Source organism: Cupressus sempervirens, chromosome 3 (genome assembly GCF_028749045.1).
Source record: "Cupressus sempervirens isolate cs-2001-9-10 chromosome 3, ASM2874904v1, whole genome shotgun sequence".
NCBI lineage: Eukaryota > Viridiplantae > Streptophyta > Pinopsida > Cupressales > Cupressaceae > Cupressus > Cupressus sempervirens.
Genome location: NC_143120.1, coordinates 735104028 through 735111663, shown reverse-complemented (window position 1 = coordinate 735111663; position 7636 = coordinate 735104028).

The following is a 7636-nucleotide window of genomic DNA, read 5'->3' as shown; positions in this document are numbered from 1 at the left end:
CACATCTACATATATATTTTATGTGTTTTGATTTTACGAACAGGAGCCATATCATACTCATCCATACAGGCCTTGATATAATCTATTTTTGACTCCATCTTATGATCATCATGCTAGCATACCTATAGACACATCTATGACATTGGCTACTACTCAGGTATGATATATACATGTTAAATTTATAGTGTATAAAAAATGTAGTGTACAAATTATGTACTTTTTAGTTTGCATACTTTGTAATTATTCATGTATATATAATTTTGACTAAACATTTACGTATCCATAATTTTAAGACTATGTCACCATGAGTGTTGCTAAGAGCACACGACTTAGCTACATGGAGGTACCTACATCATCCTTTGAGGTCAATATTGTGATTTATGTACATAATGTATAGCTCATTATGCTCTAAAATCAAATTTAAAAATGTATGTATTGTAAATTACAAGACCTCACCACTACTACATTTGGTAGTTTTCACAGTGTGCCTCCTACCGTTACTAAGGGACACCCATCTCATGTGGTATTTATTTTATTATGTAGTGAATATTTAATTTATTTGCAAGCTAGATTTTGAAACCCATTTCAATTAAGCATGTACATGATGAGACGTGTCTCATGTTACATAGGGTGATCCATCTACCTCACAGGGCATCCCACATGATGATCCATATGAGTCCTCTTCATGTGGAGTAAAGAGGACATTCGATCAAATAGATTAGGTCTTGTTGGCACCTGTAGATTGTGTTTTTATGATGTATATTATTTATGATATATACACTTTATGTTAGGATAGTTAAAATTGCATTATATGTGTATTTTTTAACTTCATAGATCATGTTATGATGTATGTTAGACCATGCACTATTTTTTTACAACTTCTTATCATGCTTGTGTATGTAGTATATATTATTACGTTTCATCATGTTTTTAGTATTCAAACCATTTTCTTTATTCTGACATATTTTATTCATGAACATATGACACATTTTGTAGGTATATATACTATATGAACAATAATTTTAACTATTTATAGAGCATTAGTACCGATATAAAAAAGATTATTGGATAAATATCACATCAAATTTATGCACTGAGATTCATACAAATAAAATTGACCTACTAGATTCAAAAATGTATAGATAACATACCTAAAAATGTATCATAAGTGATCTTAATGTGTTGTTTGGTAATGTAAGACTCATTATTACCTAACAATACCTATCATGTGCTAGTAAACATATCAATACCTACCATAACCTATAAGAGACTTAATGACCTATTAGGACTCCTATGTCCCCTTAAGACATACATGTATAGATAACATACCTAAAAATGTATCATAAGTGATCTTAATGTGTTGTTTGGTAATGTAAGACTCATTATTATGTAACAATACCTATTATGTTCGAGTAAACATATCAATACCTATTAAAACCTATAACAAACATAATGACCTATTAGGACTCCTATATCCCCTTAAGACATACATGTATGGATAACGTACCTAACAATGTATCATAAGTGATCTTAATGTGTTGTTTGGTAATGTAAGACTCATTATTACCTAATAATACCTATTATATCCTAATAATACATATTAAGACTTATTAGATCCTATAAAAATTATTATGACCTATTAGGACTCCTATGTCCCCTTAAGACACACATGTATGGATAACGTACCTAACAATGTATCATAAGTGATCTTAGTGTGTTGTTTGGTAATGTAAGACTCATTATTACCTAATAATACCTATTATGTTCTAGTAAACATATCAATACCTATTATAACCTATAATAGACATAATGACCTATTAGGACTCCTATGTCCCCTTAAGACACACATGTATGGATAATGTACCTAAAAATGTATCATAAGTGATCTTAATGTGTTGTTTGGTAATGTAAGACTCATTATTAACTAACAATATCTATTATGTGCTAGTAATTATATAAATACCTATTATAACCTATAACAGACATAATGAACTAGTAGGAATCCCTAGGTCCCCTTAACATATATATGGATGAAAATACCCAAAAATGTATCATAAGAGGTCCTTATGTGTCATTTGGTAATGTAAGACTCATTATTACCTAATAAGGCTTTTTCACCCTACTAAGATATATTAAGACCTATTATTTAACCTCTAACACACATTATGACTTGGTAGGACTCCCTATATCCCATTAAGACCCATTAGGAACCCTTATAATCCATCAAAACCTCTTAGAAACCTCTTGGAAACCTCTTGGACTCTCTCACTCTCTTCATCCTTCCCTCCCTCTCACTTAACATGTTTAACATGGTTAAACATACATGTCAATTATCAACATAACAATAACATATAATCAATACAATGAGTAATGATATTTAAATTATCATGTACAAGTGACTTTTTTTTAGTATTACAATCAATAGTAATTTGAAACTTCAAACAAACATTAATTTAAACATACTTGAATATAAAAGTAATGGAACAAAATAGGATATCATTACTTAAATTGACAATTAATTTATAATTTATCAAGTGCATACCTTTAACTTTCAAATAGAAGTAAACTCTCATTTTTAAATTAGTTTGTACAACATATTTCAAAATATATGTAAGACAATGTCAATGATATATTTATAGAAGTGAACTCAAAATATAAAATTGGTTCAACACATCTCTTCAAATGAGGTCCTATAAAATAACATTCTAAAACAAAAACACATGTTAATAAATACATAAATTAATATCAGGTATCTAAACTATGTAAACATATGTGTAATTTGTATGTACTTACCATGTGAAACTACACAAGATGTTGATGTTTGATCCGCTTTAACATTTAAATTTGTATAAATTGTAATTGAGACCTGAATAAGAGGTATATATAAGTTCTCTAAATTGGTATTGACAGCACAAACATACATGTAATTAAATTATATAAGTAAATATATATATATATATATATAAAGAAAAAACTTACATGTGTTTGATTTAAATGTAGTCATCCCATTGTACCATCTGCATCCTCTCTCTTTTGCAATGCATCTATGATTGTCTCATGCTCATCCATTGAAATTGTCCATAATACCTTATTGGTGGGTCTCCCTTTGTGTCTTTTTGATTTGATATTTGTTGCCACAACCAAATGAGAATAGTGTAAAATCTTCTTTTTGGTTTGGTAGTCTTCAAATGCTGGCAAACCATGTCTTCTTGTTAGGTATCTATGTAACCAAGTGCCAGCTACAATGATAGACCCTTGGATACTCAAAACCATCATCGTCTACTTGATGACATGTCAATTTTTTCTTAGGTTCCACACATCTAGCTAGCCAATACTCAGTCTGTTCATCATTATCATTAGGTGCAATAACAACATGAACATGTCCTACAAGATAAGATAAAGTACAAAAACACTTTAATCACATGAGTGTACATATGAAGATTATATAAATTGAAGCATGAGATCAAAACAAAATCTAATTAAATTGTGCATACCAGGTTGTACGAGGTCTAAAATATGACCATAGTGTTCTAATGCAAAAGTAACATTCTAGCCTTCATTTACTGTATCATCTTGAAAATGTGTGTCAATAGGTGCTAATGATTTTTGTTTCCAATCTTCAACCCATTATATATTCTCACATTCTTTCCATTCACCTGCAAAACAAAACTGACAAAAACAAACAAGTTCTCTAGTCCATATAGTCCAAGTGTTAGAATCTGAACTCCTAAATGAATGCCATTTAGCTGACCCACTAATTGTATCACAATCATATCTTGAAAGGATATTATTCTCTTCAAATAGGTAGAAGAAACATTTGATTGTAGAGTTCTCACTTGATCCTATGTATAAACATTTGTTACACCATTCAACAATCTCATGTACATTTTTGAATTTGGCTTTTTCCTCAAATTGTAATTGCTCTCTGCTAAGAGCTCTCTTCACACATGCACCAACACCATCCTTTTCTCCTTTACCATGTCCAACCTCAAGAAAAATCCACACATGTTGGATATTAGTTTGCCTATGTATCCTACTCAACCAATAGAACATTCTAGCATTCTTAAATTGTCTTATACAATTATTTGACCATATCTAATGTTGTGTCATTTGAATTTGTCTCTCTTTTAAATTATCATAAAAGACCTTGAAACAATATTGGACAAACTCAAATGAATGAATTTTATTATCACTCATATAGAAATGGTATACTCTCAATATTTTTCGGTCTTCCTGTATACTATCAGGTGCATGCCTATAAACTACATGAACATAAATTGTTACTTGCACTGAATTGTAATATTGTGGTTGTATCTCATCTTGCGGTGCAAGTGTGTAGTTCTCTACAAAGTCAACAACTGAAAGTATAGTACCAATTGGAAATGTATTCCTTTATATACAAAAATGTCCATCAAGCCATCTAGCATATTGAGAGTGTTTAATATATTTTGGTATGATCACACTCTTAAACTCATCCATAAATGCATGACAACTAACTTTATCTGTAACTAGATCACACCTTCTTCTAGTCTTCTCATCCTTCAATAGATATTCAATAGTTTTTAATCTTTTTACATCAACTAATTCTTGTCGAAAGTAGTCAAAGCATTTTCATGCAAACATTCATCTAACAAGGAAATATTGCCACACATATCCCATGTACCAGAAAGACATGCATTAGAAAGAAAGTATTGATCATCAGGTGGCTTACAAAACAAACCTAATATGAAATCCTTTATAGTTTGAGGTGGTATTTTATACCACATTCCTACAACATTTATTTATTATGCATGGTACCACATATAAATCAAAATACATCATAATGGTAATCAAATTGAACATGGGTTTTACAACAACATGTGATTCTTTTTTTGTTAATCCTTCTATACCATGGTTTACACTTTTCAAAAGATATTTGACTAATGGTAATAGTTAATACCTTACCATTTACAAATTTTTTAAACAATTCAATTCAAGTCATGTCCAAAAGCTGTTTACGATGTGGATCACGTATTTTTGACCCAACTCTCAATTTAAGAACATCTCTTGAATTAGGTGATACTCTTGTATTATCATGCCAAAAAATTTCAACCAAACTTTTGACTTCACTAGTAAGTTTCATATAACATCTTGGGAGTCTGCCACTAGAAGTCCACAAAATATTTGTTGGATCGCATTCAAAGTTAACCCTTCTCTTTATAGCTCTTTCTAAAGTCTTACGATTGAAATTAAGATATCTAGTTATGCTACTAATCAATCTTTTGTCAGTTGTTGATTTGTTAACTAAAGTTGTTCTTATTGCTCGTCATGCCGCATTCTTATCTTTAGAGTGACTTCTCTTTTCAATAACATCAAAGGCACTAGAAAAAGTGGATACAACTTGTTTTAAAGACTCATTTTTATTTTTTTATTTTGCATGCATTGTAACCTTCTCATTACTTTTTGCATTTTAGACATTTTAATTAGTTGCAACATTAAGTGACATTGAAACCCAAATTTCTTATTATAGAAAAAATGTCTATATAATCTATTCGCATGTGTCCTAATTTGTCTCCATGAAACCAATCCCTCAAGATTATCTAACACATCATTAGGAAAATGAAAATTATGTTTAGACACTTTACTATCATTCTAATATGTTTGTTTAGTAGTTGGTTTTTCTATGTCTACATTCATGCGATTTTTATTTTCAACTGATATTTCATTTTCAATGGTATTTGGGATTTCAATTTCATTTTCAAATTTTCTTGGTATTTCTTTCAAAGCATGCATTTCAATTGAAGTTTGTTGTGTTGAAAAATTATTCTCATGAAGAAAACATAAATCATTTAAATTGTAACCTGCTTCTAAAAAAATACCAATTTCATCACAAGAAAAAATTCAAGGGTTTGAAGACACACTTGTATTGAGTGTTTGATTAAAATGTGCACTTGAATTTCCTCACATTGGGTTCTCTTCTTCAACCTCTTCATCCATCATAGTATCCTCAATTTCTTTCTCCTTTGAAACACTGTTCAAGTCTTTAATTGTTTGTCTTCTCTCTCGTTGACATTGTGCTTCATTCTCTTTATTTTTTGCAATCTTCTCATCTTTCAGAATTTTCATTTTCTTCTTTCTTCATTTTTTTGATCCCATGTTTGCACCTATTTTGAATTTGAATCGATCGCTTACAAATTGTAGAAGAGGACAAGAAAATGGAATAAGTGTGACAGAATTTGTTGCTATAGATCCAAAATTGTTATTCAATCATTTTAATCATTGAAAAGCCTGTGGTGCCCAATGGGTACATTAGAAATGGGTACCTAATTTTTAAAGAATTGGGTACCCGATTTTTAAGCAATCGAATACCCATTTTATAAAAAATTGGGTAACGGTTATTAGCAATCAGGTACTTGATATTGGAATTACAAATTGGGTGCTTGATTTGTGAGAGATGAGTGGGAATTTGGAATCACCACGTGTTTTGCATCAAATTTTGCCTTGGAGAAAGGCATGGCATAGGCTTGGTCTCACCAAACCATGCCTTTGTGAACCATTTTCTTTCTAAGGCATTTAATTGACAATTTCAGAGATTGTCATAATTTTTATAGGGTCGTCCCCATTGAATTTTTTGATGAAACAAAAACTCATTATAGGTCTTACTATTCTGATTTCAAAAATATAAATTTTATAGTGTTATTAGTTTATTTGCTATTTTTATATTATTTATTAATCAAAACTATCTCTTAAATGTTAAAATGTGGCATTCACTAAAACTTTAATAACTTTTTATTTTATAAATGTTCTTAAATTAATTTATATGTCATCAATCTACATACAATTCTTTTGAGGTTAAAAAAAAGATTTGAAAAAAGTAAATTTTTGATCAAATTATGGTGTCTGTACACAAGAGGTTTTAAAATTTTCTTTTATAGCCAATTAATAATTATTAATAAAAAAATTATTCAATAAAAAATTAAGGAAAAATATTGTCATCAATCTTGGGTGTATTAGGTAACTACCTTTAAAAGGATTTACGAAAATTCATTTATTTGTGTCAAATTTTGGTGTCCGTACACAAGCGTGGTATGGTCCTAAAATAGGCATTTTGAAAAAGTGGTTTTTAAAGATCCATACAAGAAAAAAAAAATCTATCATATGGGTACACAAATAAATTACATATTCAAAAACTAGATTCTGAACACTAAATTTTTTTTTTGCTGAATATTTTTTATATTCATTCTCTAAATGCCTCAAATTTGGACATCAATTGACAAAATTTTTCAAAAATAGGAAAAACACTTCCACTTTTTGCCCAAAAGTGAGACCCAACTTCTTGCACTAACCCATTTATTGGAGTAAATAGGAAAAAGATAGAGTGAATTGAATATGGAAAATTGTATGAGTTTTAAATTTAATAGAGGTGTTAGGTAAATTAATTAATTAAATGGGCTTTAATTTTCCATTAATTAATTGATTGATTAAGGTATAGATTATTTAATTAGATTAATTTATCTAAAACATAATATTTATTAATTCAATAATATGTAAAATTAATTAATTAATTAATATAACTAGGACAACTAAATTCAATTAATATAATTAATCACATTCAAGTGTTTATAAGAAGTATCAAAGGTTGTATGACAATCAATGT